This window comes from Bombina bombina, chromosome 10, assembly GCF_027579735.1.
Source record: "Bombina bombina isolate aBomBom1 chromosome 10, aBomBom1.pri, whole genome shotgun sequence".
NCBI classification, from domain to species: Eukaryota; Metazoa; Chordata; class Amphibia; order Anura; family Bombinatoridae; genus Bombina; species Bombina bombina.
This window is the reverse complement of record NC_069508.1, coordinates 191,769,480-191,787,488: the sequence shown is the minus strand read 5'-3', so window position 1 is coordinate 191,787,488 and position 18,009 is coordinate 191,769,480.

The window sequence follows — 18,009 nt, the reverse complement described above, 5'->3', positions numbered from 1 at the left end:
GACGCGGAGCGGCTCCATCTTCAAGTCATCCGACGCGGAGCATCCTCTTAATCCGACGACTAAAGACGAATGAAGGTACCTTTAAGTGACGTCATCCAAGATGGCATCCCTTAGATTCTGATTGGCTGATAGAATTCTATCAGCCAATCGGAATTAAGGTAGAAAAAATCCTATTGGCTGATACAATCAGCCAATAGGATTGAACTTCAATCCTATCGGCTGATCCACTCAGCCAATAGGATTGAGCTCACATTCTATTGGCTGATTGGAACAGCCAATAGAATGCGAGCTCAAACCTCAGCCAATAGGATTTTTTCTAGCTTAATTCTGATTGACTGATAGAATTCTATCAGCCAATCGGAATCTAAGGGATGCCATCTTGGATGGCGTCACTTAAAGGTGCCTTCATTCGTCGTTAGTCCGTTGGATGAAGAGGATGCTCCGCGTCAGATGTCTTGCAGATGGAGCTGCTCAGCGTCGGATGGATGAAGATAGAAGATGCTGTCTGGATGAAGACTTCTGTCCGTCTGGAGGACCACTTTGCCCGGCTTGGATGAAGACTTCTCCCGGCTTTGTTGAGGACTTCAGCCCGGTTGGATGAAGACTTCTGCTGCTTCCTTGAGGATGGATGTCGGATCTTCAGAACAGTAAATCGATCTTCAGGGGGTTAGTGTTAGGTTTTTTTAAGGGTGTATTGGGTGGGTTTTATTTTTAGGTTAGGGACTTTGGGCCGCAAAAGAGCTAACTGCCCTTTTAAGGGCAATGCCCATCCAAATGCCCTTTTAAGGGCAATGGGGAGCTTAGGATTTTTTAGTTAGTATTTTATTTGTGGGGTTGGTTGTGTGGGTGGTGGGATTTACTGTTGGAGGGGTTGTTTGTATTTTTTTTACAGTTAAAAGAGCTGATTACTTTGGGGCAATGCCCCGCAAAAGGCCCTTTTAAGGGCTATTGGTAGTTTAATTTAGGCTAGGGTTTTTTTTTTATTTTGGGGGGGCTTTTTTATTTTGATAGGGCTATTAGATTAGGTGTAATTAGTTTAAATATCTTGTAATTTGTTTATTATTTTCTGTAATTTAGTGTTTGTTTGTTTTTGTACTTTAGCTAATTTAATTTAATTTAGGTAATTTATTTAATTTATTTAATTTATTTAATTATAGTGTAGTGTTAGGTGTTATTGTAACTTAGGTTAGGTTTTATTTTATAGGTTCTTTTGTATTTATTTTAACTAGGTAGTTATTAAATAGTTAATAACTATTTAATAACTATTCTACCTAGTTAAAATAAATACAAACTTGCCTGTAAAATAAAAATAAACCATAAGCTAGCTACAATGTAACTATTAGTTATATTGTAGCTAGCTTAGGGTTTTATTATATAGGTAAGTATTTAGTTTTAAATTGGAATAATTTAGCTAATTATAGTAATTTTATTTAGATTTATTTAAATTCTATTTAAGTTAGGAGGTGTTAGGGTTAGGTTTAGACTTAGGTTTAGGGGTTAATACATTTAGTATAGTGGCGGCGACGTTGGGGGCGGCAGATTAGGGGTTAATAAATGTAGGTAGGTGGCGGCGATGTTAGGGACGGCAGATTAGGGGTTAATAATATTTAACTAATGTTTGCAAGGCGGGAGTGCGGCGGTTTAGGGGTTAATATGTTTATTATAGTGGCGGCGACGTTGGGGCAGCAGATTAGGGGTTAATAAGTGTAGGTAGGTTGCAGCGACATTGGGGGCAGCAGATTAGGGGTTAATAAATATAATGTAGTTGTCAGCGATGTTGGGGGCAGCAGATTACGGGTTCATAACTATAATGAAGGTGGCGGTGGTGTCCGGAGAAGCAGATTAGGGGTTAATAAATATATTGCAGGTGTCGGGGGCAGCAGATTAGGGGTTAATAAGTGTAAGATTAGGGGTGTTTAGACTCGGGGTTCATGTTAGGGTGTTAGGTGTAGACATACATTTTATTTTCCCTTAGGAATCAATGGGGCTGCGTTACTGAGTTTTACGCTGTTTTTTTGCAGGTGTTAAACTTTTTTCTCAGCTGACTCTCCCCGTTGATTCCTTTGGGGAAATCGTGCACAAGCACGAATGACCAGCTCACCGCTGACTTAAGTAGCGCTGGTATTGGAGTGCGGTAAGGAGCAAAATTTTGCTCAACGCTCACTTCTTGTCTTTTAACGCCGGGTTTGTAAAAACTCGTAATACCAGCGCTGCATGTAAGTGAGCAGTGAGAGAAAACTGCTCGTTAGCATTGCATAGCCTCTAACGCAAAACTCGTAATCTAGTCGTTAGTTTGTTCTCTTATTATGCTTTATAGAAGAGCTTAGGTAGGTAGGATTAGCAGCAGCAATGTACTACTGGAAGGTAGCTAGTGATTGGTGAGTACACACATATGCCTCTTGTCATTGTTCTACTAGCTCTAAGTTGCTAATTGCTGCTCTGGATATGGCTTTCACCCCTTTTAAACACATAGGCATCGTCCACAATCTATAGATGATTTGCTCCTAAAATGTTCTTTTACTTTCCGGGTCTGTGTGTTAAAAGCCCCACATACACAGTACCTTTTATCAGAAAAGTTCCCAAAAATGCCTTTTTCATGTGTTACCTCACCTGTTTTCGAGATAGATTCTGGTAGGTCACAATAGACCTTTTACACTTCTTAAGGTTTCAGTAAAGGACTCTTGAATTAACCCATTTTGGAAGGAAAATGCTCATTTACATGTGTGTGATTAACCCATTTCTATCCAAATCCATCCTCACCACTGCTAAACCATCTGAATGCCATTTTATCTGGGCATGATGGGCATACTGAGCATGATTGTTTAATGGCTGTATTGTCACTTTTCATATATGAAAAGTATTGTTTTTTTGCAATATTTATATTTATTGATTGTAAATGCATGATTTACAGTTTATGGTGATCTTAAAACAAGACATAAATGGGTCTCTATTACATTTGTAGATACTGGGGTCCTGATGTAACTTTTCTTACAGTTTCCCTTAGGTGTACAGGATATTATGCACTTAACACATATACATATGTGCATGAACCTATACATATGTAAATGTGTGCCCTATCTGCTGCAGGCGACCTATACATACGTGTGCCCTCTCCACTGCCGACGGCCTATACAACTGTGATGAATAGAGCTTCAACAAATTAATACCATGCACTTGCGCCAGATAATAGAATGATGGCAAATAGTCTAGAAATAGTCGCAAAGACGTCAGAAAAGGCCATTTTTAGAGTTTATCAAGTTTCTTGAGATGTCGAATTTGAAAAGTCAAAACTAGTCTTGAAAAACATACATATACAAACATACATACATACATACACATATGCACTTATACACTAATATACCTGTATATGCACACATATAAACACATACACACACACACAAACATGCACGCACACACATACACACACAAACACACATATACGTATACACACAAACATACACACACACTAATACACACAAACACATGCACACACACAAACACATACACATATACACACACACACACATATACACACACACACAAACACATACACACACAAACACATGCACACACACATACACATATACACACAAACACATACACATATACACACAAACACATACACATATAAACACATGCACACACACACACATACACATATACACACACACATATACACACACATTATACACATACACATGCACGCACACACATACACACAAACACATGCGCACATACATACACATACACACACAAACACACATATACGTATACACACAAACATACACACACACTAATACACACAAACACATGCGCACACACAAACACATACACATATACACACACACACAAACACACACACACACATACACACAGACATACACAAATATCCACACAAACACACATACACACAAACACACATACACACACACATACACACAGACATACACACAACACACATACACACACACAGACATACACACACATACACACAAACACACATACACACACAGACACACACACACACATACACAAGAGGAAGTTGATGCAAAGCTTAGCAAACACCCCTAAGAAACACTGCAGCACTAATAAAATCACCACAGCAAACTACTTGCTTTCTATGAGATCTCTGTAGCTACACTCCTGGCTTTTAGCAAGTAGCAGAAAACACTATGCCAGGGTAGGAAATAGCAGAAAGGATTATTGTGATTGCTATTTTGACCGCGATAAATCGAAAAGTGGCTTTTTCAGGTAAAAAAATACTACACAGTTATACAGTATGAAAGCAATAATGTAATAATATGATCTAACAAATTAGAGCTTTTCTCTGTTTAAACTTTATGTCCATTTAAAGGGACAGGAAACTTCCCAGAAAAGAAATATGATTTGGATAGAACACACAATTGTAAGCAAATTTCCAATTTACTTCTATTATGAAATGTACTTCATTCTCTTATTATCCTTTGCTGAAGGAACAGCATTGCACTACTGGCAGCTAGATGAACACATCTAGTTAGCCAATCACAAGAGACAAATGTGTGCGGGCACCAATCAGCAGCAGCTCCCACTAGTGTAGGATATGTGCGTATTCTTTTTCAACAAGGGATACCAAGAGAATGAAGCACATTTGAAAATAGAAGTGAATTTAAAAGTGTCTTAAAATGACCTGCTCTATCTGAATCATGCACGTTTATCTTTGTCTTTCCTATCCCTTAAATAGGGTCCTGTTCATAAAACCAATACTAGATAAATGAATACAACTGGATAAAGGATCATGATACTTGTTAACTGGATATATTCATTTTCAAAGGCAAATAACAAATAATTATTAATTTAATAAACTCAATAACAACTTTATTATTATTGTTTATATGAATGTGTTTTACACAAATCTCTGAGAACACAAATCATGTTTAGCCTGTTTCTGGCATTGTTGTAGCTTATTCTGTGATTAAGCCGCTTGTTAAACAGCTATAAAATGTTCATTACTTTCCTTTTGTCCTGAGCTGACCTAATTACACACCTGACACAACTCATATTTCTAGTTAATCAAGATCATTTCTTGTAATGTTCTTCTTGCAATATTTTCTATTTATAGAAAATCAGGATCTGTGTTTTCTTCCTGAAGTCATATTTACAATGTATTTATACGCTGAGACTCACATTTTTTAAGTTGCGCTTTCATGTTTACCTAAACATCTATGAATCTTTCTGTAAAGTGAAAAATTACCTTTAAAAACCATGTAGATGTTATAATTATTGCAAAATTTTTAAAGATATTTCTTTTTTTGTGGCTCTAAAACATTTAGTGCTAGATTACTAGTGGAGCGCAATATTGCGCTTACGCGCAAAGGAAATTTGCACTCCACTCGGTAATACCAGCAAACGTAAATGCATCCTTAGAGATTCTTATTTTCTTTTGGGTGTCAGTTTTGGCTCAGCACCTAATAAGTTAGCATCTGGTCTATATTTCTACAAACAATATGCAGTTATCAGCTACCAGGCAATGTAACCTCAAAATTCCTCCCTATTCCCCCTTTTATATACACTTCTCCATAGATCTTTAATTTCTTCAGGTATCTCTCCCATAAAGGGGAAGCATTATTTAGTCAGTTAGTCCCCATTTATCTTCAGTTGTCTGAAGGGTTTGCACTGCGCTTGCTCTCTGCTTATTTATATAAAGAAGCATTATTTCTTCCTCTTCCCTTTTGAAATTAATAATCATATAAAATTAAGACGCTAAAACTATATTTTACATCTCTCTTTTTTTCACATCTTATTTCCAAATATTTATCTGTGTACATAAACATTAAAATGATTAAGATCACAAAATACCTAATTAATTTGATAGCTCTATTATGTTTCAAAATACACATGAATTAAATATAAATTAATTAATTTAATTAAAGGGAAATTATATTACTTTTTTATTTTTAGGGTTAGTATATTTGAGAAATTATCCACTGCACTCCACTGCAAACAAACTGCATACAAATACAGTTTTAATGTCACACCTAGCTTAGCATTGATTATATTTGATCCTTTATTGTTGTTAATTATAGCTAAATATAACTTCCCTACTTGGCCTCGCAACAATTTAGTGCAAATATAACTAAGCACCTGCACTGATTAAATAATCATTGTGTAGTATGTTTAGTGCAGGAAAATTAGTGAAAAAAATCAAATACATTATATCGTTATTTACTAAACATTTAAGAGACTTACATTTTCAGTTGAATTTTAAATTAATTACTTTAGCTTGTGCCCAACAGAGCATATTTCATTGATTTAGTGACACAAAGCTAACATCCCTATTTTACTAGTATTCTTTAAAAAATGATTACATTTAAAGGGACATACAAGTCTCTAGTTCAAGTAACTATTAAGTGGTAATTTTGGTATAAAAATACAGTATATTCCAGCAAACATATTCTTTGCTCTTAGGTGTGGTCCTTGATCATAATTCTTTTGACATAAAGGTGATCGAAAGCTAAAAATCAAAGTTGCCAGGTTTGTACTGGTGGGGAATTATCTTCTATCTCATCCTATGGGCCAGATTAGACGTAGCACGCTATTTAACTCTTTTGCTCGCAAACACTCCCAGAAGTAAACTTTTAACACACGTGTATTACAAGATGAAAGTAAAATGTTTGCACGCAAGCAAAAGCCGCCTCGCCCTAGCAGAGATGTATTTCCCAGAAATTCTCTGACATATCTTTAAGCAAACTAATCTTATTCAAGGGTTCTGTCCCTTAATTTGATAAATAAATCAAATTGGTTGGACCTACAGGAGGAGCATAGTTGATTATAGTATCTTATCTCTTTCTCTCATTATTTATATAAATATTTATACACAAAGGTCAATACTTAGTTATTATTGATGGTGGTTTCAGTGAGCAAAACAGCTATTTAATTTGTAAGAATAAGTCTAATATTTTCCAGTTTAGTTTCAAGTACATTTAATACTATGGGGTCCATTTAACAACTTCTGGGTGGACACGGACGGACATCTCTGCCCCTGTCCACTCGGCTTTAAAGCTAGCGGACAGCAATACACAGCTCACGTTTATCATTGCACTGCTTGTGCAATGCTGCCCCTGCTCACATGGCTGTCAATCACCCCAGTTGGAGAAGTCCGGGGGTTAAGGAACATCACTTCATCCCCTTAATGACCGAGGACGTGTCAGGCATGTCCTACAAAAAACGGTTGTTAACGACCAATAACGTGCCTGGCACTTCCTCTGGGGTTTCAAGTGCTGGAAGGGATCGTAATGGCTTCCAGCCACTTTCAGGGTATTGCAGCAATGCATCGATGTTGAGGCATCATGCAACACCCTTTGCTAAGCAACAGATGCAGAGAGGGCCACTCTGTGGCCCATTCTGCATCGGCCAGCGACAGTGCTGATCGTTGGTGGCATGGGAGGGATAGCAGGGAGGCGGGTGGACGACCCATCTGTAGAGGAGGCGAGAGGGGGCAGGAGGAGGGCAGGAGGGGGTGTGAGAGGGACGGGAGGGGAGCGTGAGAGGGGTGGGAGGAGGCGGAAGCGGGTTGGACCGCTTACACTACGGATAACGTATAGTAAGTAGGAAGGAGGGAGAGGGGATATTAGCAAGTTAAATGATCTGGGAGGGGGTAGGGTGGTAGGGGAATGAGGGGGGCAGCTACACTATGGAAAAAAAAAGTTTATTTATATAAAATATATTTTTAAAAAGCCAAAAATTATAGCACAAATGGGTACTGGCAGAGAGCTGCCAGTACCTAACATGGCAGCTAATAGGTAGAGGGGGAGGGGGAGAGAGCTGTTGGGGGGGTCAGGGAGGTTGGGAGGTAAGGGGGGATACTACCCTGCAGAAAATATATATATAAAAATACTTTTATTTTTCTACTGCCAGACTTTCTGCGAGTAATTAAGATGGGGTGGCCTTTGGGGGAGAGAAAAGAGCTGTTTGAGAGGTGTCAGGGAGGGATCAGGGGGTGGGATGTGTCAGGTGGGAGGCTGATCTCTAAACTAAAACTAAAATTAACCCTATAAGCTACCTAAATAATCCCTTCACTGCTGGGCATAATAGAAGTGTGGTGTGCAGCGGTAGTTAGCGGCCTTCTAATTGCGAAAAAAGCAATGCCAAAACCATATATGTCTGCTATTTCTAAACAAAGGGGATCCCAGAGAAGCATTTACAACCATTTGTGCCATAATTGCACAAGCTGTTTGTAAATCATTTCAGTGAGAAATCTAAAGTTTGTGAAAAAGTTAACATTTTTTTTATTTGGCATTTGGCGGGGAAATGGTGGCATGAAATATATCAAAATGGGCCTAGATCAATACTTTGGGTTGTCTACTAAATACATGTGAAGGATTATTCAGGGATTCCTGACAGATATCAGTGTTACAATGTAACTATCACTAATTTTGAAAGAAAATGGTTTGGAAATAACAAAGTGCTACTTGTACTTATTGCCCTATAACTTGCAAAAAAAGAATATGTAAACATTGGGTATTTCGAAACTCAGGACACAATTTAGAAACTATTTACCATGGGTGTTTTTTTGGTGGTTGTAGATGTGTAACAGATTTTGGGGGTCAAAGTTAGAACAAGTGTTTTTTTCAATTTCTTCATCATATTTTATCATTTTCCTTATAGTAAAGCCTACCCTCGTAGTCGGTTGGTGGTTATCTGGGTTAGGTAGGCTGCACAGGAACATTGACCCCGATTGGGCTGCATTTGGCACATTTGCCCGAGCCTACACAAAGCGAATCTCTGCTTACTTTAGATAGTAATTTCCGGTATCGTACCGGCTGGTCTATGTCTCTGTGATGCGTCTCTTGGCCCAAGTACACAGGCGGACCATGGGCTTGTAAGCCGAAAATTGTTGCACCTGACAGCATAGCACAACAATCAGAAACGTTCTTCACAGGCAGGCAAGCTAGCGCACTGATAGAGCTTAAACCCGACATTATACCCTGCAGCAACCGAGGAATAAACAGTTCCACTTGGGAGCCATTGTGGTTGCTGACTTCCCTACTTTCACATCAACGCTGAGGGACAAAAGGAGCAAAACGCAAGTACTATAAAATTTGCTTATATGGTTTATTGCTGACTGTGATGCTCTAAGGAGGAAAATCTTAGTGTTCCCGGTGCTTACAAAACATATGTAAGGGGCGCTCCTAAGGGAATAATTATAACTTCACATGCACTATTTGCTTATTAGCAACATCTACATAGAACAGTGTTGTATTACGGCTAAGGATGTGCCTTTGAGAATATATTTTACATATTATCAGCACACACAAAGCAGCAAGGAAGTTGGCTTGGGAAAAAGATCAGTATAAGGCTCATAGACTTTTGTATTAAATTCACAACTCTGGGTGCTGCAAAATCTACCCCCCCCCCCATCCCCCACGAGAGATTTGAAGTCTACTGAATTTGGGCTGGTACTGTGTGAGGTGATTTATGGTGACTCTACCTGGACTTTTCAGAGAGTTGGACCGGACTGTCAGCAAGAAAAGCACATGCAGTGGTTGTAATTCACCTCCCAGTTAAGCGGACATTTTGTGGACACTCCGCCTATAACTGCTATTAAACCTATGGCTCCTTCTCGCGGATTGACTTATTCCTTGTTTCAGATGTTCTCTTTAAACAGAACATTATAACAGGGATTAAAGATATTGTCATTTCTGACCATTCAGTTATTTCCCTACAAATACCTCTTGAAAGGTTCACAGATTCGAGATTCTCAAGCTTCTTTTTCCCCAAATATCTAGTAAACAGTCCACACTTCTCCAATTGGTTAGTGGTTAAATGGTTACAATATGCAGCTAACAATGCAGAATATAAATCAAAACCCAAGATTTTTCTAGAAGCATTTAAAGCGTTTATAAGAGGTGAAATTTTAGCGTATTTGTGTAAGTGGAAAAAAAAGCTAAAGCGCGGGAAGTTCAACTTGCGAACCAGGTGCGAAATAGCTATGAAACGTATATATAATAAACCCAATCAAAAGTAATTGGGAGAAATATTCTAGACAAAGAAACAAGAGGGACCTTTTCTTGAAGCATAAAATGTACCAGGAGGACTTAAAAGAAAAGGTGAAGTTTTCTGGCTCATATGGCAAGTCGACCAAATATCTGTCAATATTAATTCAAAATAGACAAGCCAATAAAGCGATTAAATCTTTAAAGAAATATGAGAAGTTAATTACAAACCCTAAGGAAATTAGGAAAGCTTTTCTACATCACTATAAAGAAATCTATGCGAAAGATAATATACATTTCCAGTATAAGAAGCATTTCTGGTCCAAACTTTTAACCCCTAAGGTTACTCAACAAGACTTAAAGGAATTAAATAAACCTATTTCACGGAAAGAAGTTGTCAGACAGATTAAACTAAGTAAACTAAACAAAGCCCCAGGACATGAACATCTCCCAGTAGAAATGTATAAGATCTTAATAGAATACATTCCGAAAAATTTAGTAGATCTATATTATAAATATTTTATTGAAAATGAAACACCATCTCAATATTTCACAAGTTCCACAATTACTCTTATTCCAAAAAAAGATAAAGACCCTCAAAATGTAACATCATATAGACCTATATCCCTTCTTAATCATGACTATAAATTTCATTAAAAAAACATCTGGGCCTACTGATCCATGAAGATCAAGTTGGCTATATGAATGGGAGGAACATAGCTAAAATAATCTGCAAAGTCCTATCTATAGTAGAATATTTCTGGAATAAGAAAAAGGGAAGGAGAAAGGATATTCTTTCTGTCGATGCTGAGAAAGCTTTTGATTTAATCATACAGAACCATCTTTCTACATGTCTATCTGCATTTGGCTATTAAGGGAACTTTCTGAGTTTGTTAAAGAACGTATGCAAAAAATCCAATGTCAAATCTTTTTATTAATTACAAACTTTCTGAGAGTATTGTTCTGGGGAAAGGAACCGAACAAGGGTGCCCGTTATCACCTTTGCTTTATAATTTAGTGCTCAAACCTTTATTTTGAGGGGTTGATTCAATAGCCTGAAAATTAACCAAAATGGTGTGCTAATATAAGAAATTGTTTAATCAATTATTTTGTGTTGCTTAGGAATAGTATGAGGTCATGTGCAAATAGTGTTAATACTGTTTTAATTTTCCCCACTGGAATACCTTCAAGTGGGGAATTTTATGGATCATTAAAAACAGAACTTCAGAACACGCATGTCCCTTTAAAGCCGTGGATACAATTAACTATCTAGGGATTAAAATTAATAAAAATCCACTGAAGTGGTATGAATTAAACTTCGTACCTTTTTTCTCTAACTATAATAAATATCTTATAATATATATATATACCTTCCAATTGCTCTTTCTGCAAGGATAGTCTTAATCAAGACAATATTTTTTCTGCAAATTTTATATCTACTACAGAACCTCCCACTTATGATCTATGCTAAAGATCTGCTTTTTTTCAGTCGGATATCGGCTAAATTCTTGTGGCATCAAAAGAGGGTACGTATCTTGGCCCATAAATTAACTATCTACAATAATGCAGGTGGATTAGTATTGCCCAACCTTAGAATTTATAACCTCATGGCCTTGATCAAGTTTGTATTGGATTGGATAACCAAGAAAGAATATGAAGCCAACCTAGATCTAGAAGCGGCAATGGTAGCACCCTTTTCTTTAAAGGTATTAATTCACTGTGCACATAATAGATTACCCACCAGGTCTTAAAGTTAATAATATTCAAATATCCTATTCTGGCATGGCAGTATTATTGTAAGGAACTTCAGCTAGATTATCAATTATCTAGATTTTTAACTATCTCTGGCAATCCAGCTTTTATACCAGGCTATACTTCATCGATTTTCAAGCAATGGTCTGACCTAGGTCTTAAATATGTGGTACATGTCTTGGATGAAAAGCAGGAACAGATTACATCTTTTAGGGCACTTTGTGAGGAATTCCGCTTACATAAACACAACTTCTATGCCTACCTACAATTGCGTCATTTTCTCATGGAGTTAACAGGTAATGAGAATCTTTCCTGGAGCCTGTGATAAATTTCTATAGACAAGGTAAACATTCTATTTCATTCTCCTATAACATATTGATAAATGGCCTGGATCAAAAACATTTGAATTCGCTTCATATACGTTGGGGGAATGATTCTCCCTTGATTACTCGGGAAATCATACAGGAAAGTTTTGGATTGGTAGGAAGAGCCTCTATGTCGGTTGCGTGGAGAGAATCTCACTGTAAACTTATTAACAGAGTTTATGTTACACCCACCCAGATAAGTAAATGGTCTCCAAATAATCCCAGTAAGTGCTCTTAATGTAATAAGATTTTGGCAGATTTGCTCCAATGTTTTTGGGGTTGTCCCAAAATTAATCAGTTTTGGGGCAAAATTAGTTTTTGGCTGAAGACAACACTGGGGAAAGGAATTAACTTAGAATGTCAAGATATATTTTTTCTATTTAACCCAGATAAATATAAGTACTCTAGGACTATTAATACTTGTATTTTGGCGGGATGTAAAATGATTCTATCCAATTGGAAGGCCAAGAGGGCTCCTTCTTTTGTAGCCTTTAAGAAAGTAATAACAAATTTAATTATCCTAGAGCAAATATCGATGTCTAATTTTTCTGATAAAAAGTTGAAAGATTATTTGTACAAATAGAAAAGTATTATTACAACCTATACGTCGGAAGTTCGACTACAATTGGTTGCTGGTTTAAGGAAATCTAATTTATTTATCCTTTGGATTCAAGAAGGGAAATTACCATTGGAATGGGCCGATGGATAGACCTAGGATGAGGGATGAGCGGAGTGGGGTTTTTTTGTTTTGTTTTTTTGTTGTTTTTGTATTTTAAATAGAGACAAATTTCAAAATAAATCAATGTTTTGGGTGGCATATAAGAGTGGTAGAGTGGTGTTTTGTTTGTTAGTGTCCATTCTTATGATAAGAAGCTGCAGGTTGTTCAAGTTATTTTTGTTAACATGCAGATATAAAGAATGGAACTTGCATTAGAAAGATATGTACTTTGTTCTCTATCTGTTGTAAACCTGCTCTAATAATTTTTATTTTATGTTGTTATTTAACAATTGTATGCCTTGTATGGTTCCTTATTTCTGTACCGAATGTTGAGCATTTAGAAAAATAAAGATTAAAAAATGTAATGGCGAGAAAAACGTTATATAATATGTGTGGGTACAGTAAATGAGTAAAAGGAAAATTACAGCTAAACACAAACACCGCAAAAATGTAAAAACAGCCCTGGTCCTTAACAGTAAGAAAATTGAAAAATGGTCTGGTCACTAAGAGGTTATAGTTCCATAGCTGCTTCTTAAATGGAGCCCTATGAAGTTGGTATAAATACTCATTGGGTGCACATTAAGGGTAAACATTTTATAGTACAGTGTCACTCTAAATTATCTAAAACCCACTTTTGTAAGGTTATGATAAACCAAATGAAAGACACCAGTGATATATAATAATGGCTTTTTATTTCACACCACAGTGGGGCCTCTCACCTATGGGTTTCATCTGTAAGTACAACAGTATGTGGCCTAGATTCTGTAAGACTGGAGAGACTTGCAAAATGCATTAAATGTCCCCCTCTCCATAATAAATGACATGTGATATGTCTCCCAATTAAAGTAATCAGTATGTTTGTAAGCAACACTTGGAAAATTGCAATAACAGTATATTGCAATTATTTGCATGCAGTGAAAATAAGGATTTTATTTGTTTCAAATCAATAATACATCAAGATTTTAATTTTGTGCATTCTCTATCCATGAAGTTGTAAAAAGTTTGGCAAATCTAGAAACAATTGTTTTTCTATGTTTCATGATTCATTTACCCTATAAAGCAGTTTTGTTAGTTTGGAACTTTATACCTTTTGCTGTAATATGTTTCAGAATAAGGATATGTTGACTTAACATTTCAGGCATTTTTTGTAATACTTTAGGGACTTATTCAGAAGTAACTGCTTGTCCTGAATACATAAAATCAATACTTGTCATCATGGGCGTCTGAAGACATATTTTCAGAAGGGGGAAGAAATAAAAATATGGTCACCAATCACAATGTAGATTAGACCAGCTGTAAACCATTTCTAATTCCATGAGAGCTGCAAGGCATTGTGGGACCAAGCTGTTATTCAAATTTTGCTGCCCCTAATATTCGTTTGCTTTAGTCCTCTCTGGATAACTATGAATGCCACCAATTTAGCAAATTTAGAGTGACTAAATCAGATTGAAGAAGAAACTATGATGACAATTTATCAAATGGTGAACAGTGCATTTATCTATTAATTTGGGCCAAAACATGCACCCAAATCAGTTTACATATTTTCACTGTATTCTGTAAAAGAAAAGCATATCTGGTTGACGTTGTACAGATGCTTGTGCCTAGGATCTATTTTATTATATATCATCACCAGGCATTACCTTTTGTTACTGCCTTACATTTAGTTTTTGGCTAATTTGACCTGTAACATTCTCTGCTACTTTTACTTAATAAAAACGTTGCTAAAAATGTTGATAGCAACAGCTATCAGAATTATACTAGCAACCATTACCATAGCTGGAAAATAAATATTCCATTTAGCCAGTTTAGGAGAATAAAAATAAACTGTTCATCTCCATTAGATTTTGAAGAACAATCGAAAATCCTAACTAACCACTTCAAAGAAAAGGGTTACCCCATGACCCTTATTGATTCCAGTCGAGCTAAAGCTAGGAATTTAAATAGAACACAAATATTACTAGATAGACCCAAATTGAAAATAATTACTTCAAATACACCCAATTTCATTACTCCGTATAATTAAAATTTCAATAGAATCAAAAACATTATTCATTAACATTGGCATATTATCAAACAAGATCCAATATTGGAAAAAAAATGTTGATAATGAACCTATGATCACTTTCAGAAGAGCACCCATTATTGGAACTAAAATATCTCCCAGTAAAATAGTTAAATTAGCTCCTTAAACTAATTTTATTACTAACAAAAAGGACACCAGATTTAAACATCCCTTTGGCCTTAGAGGTGTTTACAAATGTGGTAGAACTAATTGTAACAAATGCAGCTCTCTTAACATGGATATAAGAAAAAGTTCCGTTCTTATACAACCCATGAAGAATTTTCAATTTTCTCACCTATGTGATTTATCTCATTGAGTGTTTTTGTGGGGTCCAATACATTGGCCATACTAGCCGCAAACTCCATATCAGATCGGCCTAACAATACAGAAATATAAAAAATGGTTTTCTCAAACAAAGTGTGTCCAGACACTGTTTTTTGAATCACCATTCACAAATAACACCCATGAAAATTATACCAATAGAATTCATTCATCCTCATTCATCATACAATAGCATGACACGTCTCAGACAATGAGAGACTTATTGGATATTCAAACTTCAAACATTATTTCCTCATGGTCTCAATGACAATATAGACTTAGCCACGGTTAACACATAAACAGTTTCTTCCACTTGCCCTTTTTTCATAATATCCCTTAGGTCTTATAGACTTATTTCTTTTTCCAATAGACCCTGTCTGCCATCACACCACATTGATTACACACATTGCTCTATTTGAGAAGTACCACACAAATACATACTTAGTTTTATTTCAGAAGCTTCTCCTTCATCTCTTTCACCCTTTCCCACTCATATTTCACTCACCACATTCCCCACATAAGTATCTCTACCTATTATTATTATATTATTACACACCTCATTCACACTTTGCTGCATCACTCCCAACACACTCCTAGACTACAACCAGACACACTCCCAGATTAGATTAGACACATTCCTCAATTAAGACTCAACATTCACTGCCCATCCCATAGCATTTCCTACTAGTTTAGTCACATGATCTAGAAATGGTATCAAGTAACCTTAATTCTCTACACTGCATAAACCGAATAATCAACAATCCACAAATTATAATGATTCAATGCTCTATCAAGAATTTTCATAATGTTTATTTTTTAGATCCATGATAAAATGATCTTGTTGTTTATACATCTGACACTACACTATTTTGCACGCAATTTCCACTCCATTTCCAATTTGAAACCCAGCCAATCACTTTTTATCTGTTCATCTCTAACCAGATCGTGGTTAACCCTTTCCAAATACTCCTATCCGTATCACTCACCAGTGCATAACATTTAGATGATAATTCTCCTTCTTATTTAGTCATAAACATTTACATTTATATCTTTCATAGCTACCGTTGCATTAAAAGACTAATTCTGCCTATTACTTATCCTTATAAAAACACCACCATATATCATACTAATTTTAACATATTCAACTTTAATACGTGAATACACTACTCGATTGCAATACACATTTTACAATTCAATCCACATTAATAGAACCAGCATATTACGATCGTTCATTTCTGTGTAGATCAACATTAGTCTATTACACATGTTCTGAGCTCCGTGTTTTAAGGGTACTGATTGGCTCTCCTTTCAACAAATAATAATCAAATACGTATACGACCATGCTCTCATGTTTATAAACACGCAATACAGTCAGGTGAATCCTAGACTGCTTTGAATGGGCTCCCGTACGGACCACTTCAGTCCAATCAGGTTACTCAACATGCACAAACCTTAGTTTATTTGACAAGAGGCGATAACAAATAAACGTATACTTCCGGCAAATCACAAGACCTACTGTGAACCAATGACACTTTATCAAACACAGAATTTATAAATATTCATACTTGAATAACATGACTGTTATCGTCATATTCTTGATTTATAAACAATGTACTAACCACATTATGTTGACTTTGAATCAATCTATTTAGCACTTATTATATATGAGAGTAAATATTGTTTTATATTGCAATCAACTTTTAAAAAGACAATTGCTAATTGTTGTTTATTATCCATTACTATGGTAACTTATCTGATGATGTGTATAAAAGGTGCCCCTCATATCACTTTGTATATGCCTGATGAAACAGCTAGTTGAGCTGAGAAACACGTTGCATGCTTTTATATGACTTTTTATTGTTTTTACAACATTAAATTTGTGATTTTAAGTAGTTTACTTAGTTTGTACTACTTTCACAACTTTGGAGAGCGTAACAAATCTTTATTTCTCATTGTCACCATTTGGAATACCATCCCAGAGAGACGGTTTTGATTAGACAGCTGGGGGTCATACGGAGCTTGATGTCCCATGAAGGCTTGCCGGAAACAGAAGTTATAAAGCAGCAGTCTAAAGACAGCTGTTCCATAACCTGTCCGCCTGCTCTGAGGCGGAGGACAGAAATCAACACGATCGAATACGACCAAATGGCCGCGAATCTACAGGGGGCAGAATTGCACCAGCAGTTCACAAGAACTGCTGATGCAATGATAAATGCCAACAACGTATGTTGTCGGCATTTATCGATGTGCAGCGGACATGATCCGCTATATTGGATCATGTCGGCTCGCACTTACATAAATTGACCCCCTGGTGTCTATTATACCCAGCCTGTTGTGTTTGCACAAACTATTCGCGCAAATTTAAATGTGAGTATCCAGTTTGGAGTTACCTTGTACATCAGTTTTATTTGCACCATGGGAAGCTTTCTGTTTTGTATATATTGAAGGGCCGTCATACAAATGTATTCCAGTATTCTTCACTACAAGGAACCAGTACCCACCTCAGTTAGCTGGAAACTGTAAAGCCCAACTTGTGAGTAAGAATTTGACAGAAGCTCATATTTATTCACCTATGCCATTTATCACTGAGATAACTGCACCATGAGGTACTTTATATTTATTTTAATAAAAACATTATTTGAAAAAAAAAATCCAGAAAAGAGAACAACCAGCCTGATGTCGCCACAAATTAATATGGCAGTATCAGCCAATCAGTGATTGCATAGGAACCCACTGTCGCTATTGGTTGGCTGATTCTCGGGATAAAGCTTTACAAAGCATAATGCTTTTAAGATTTTTTTCATTAAATAGAACTAGACA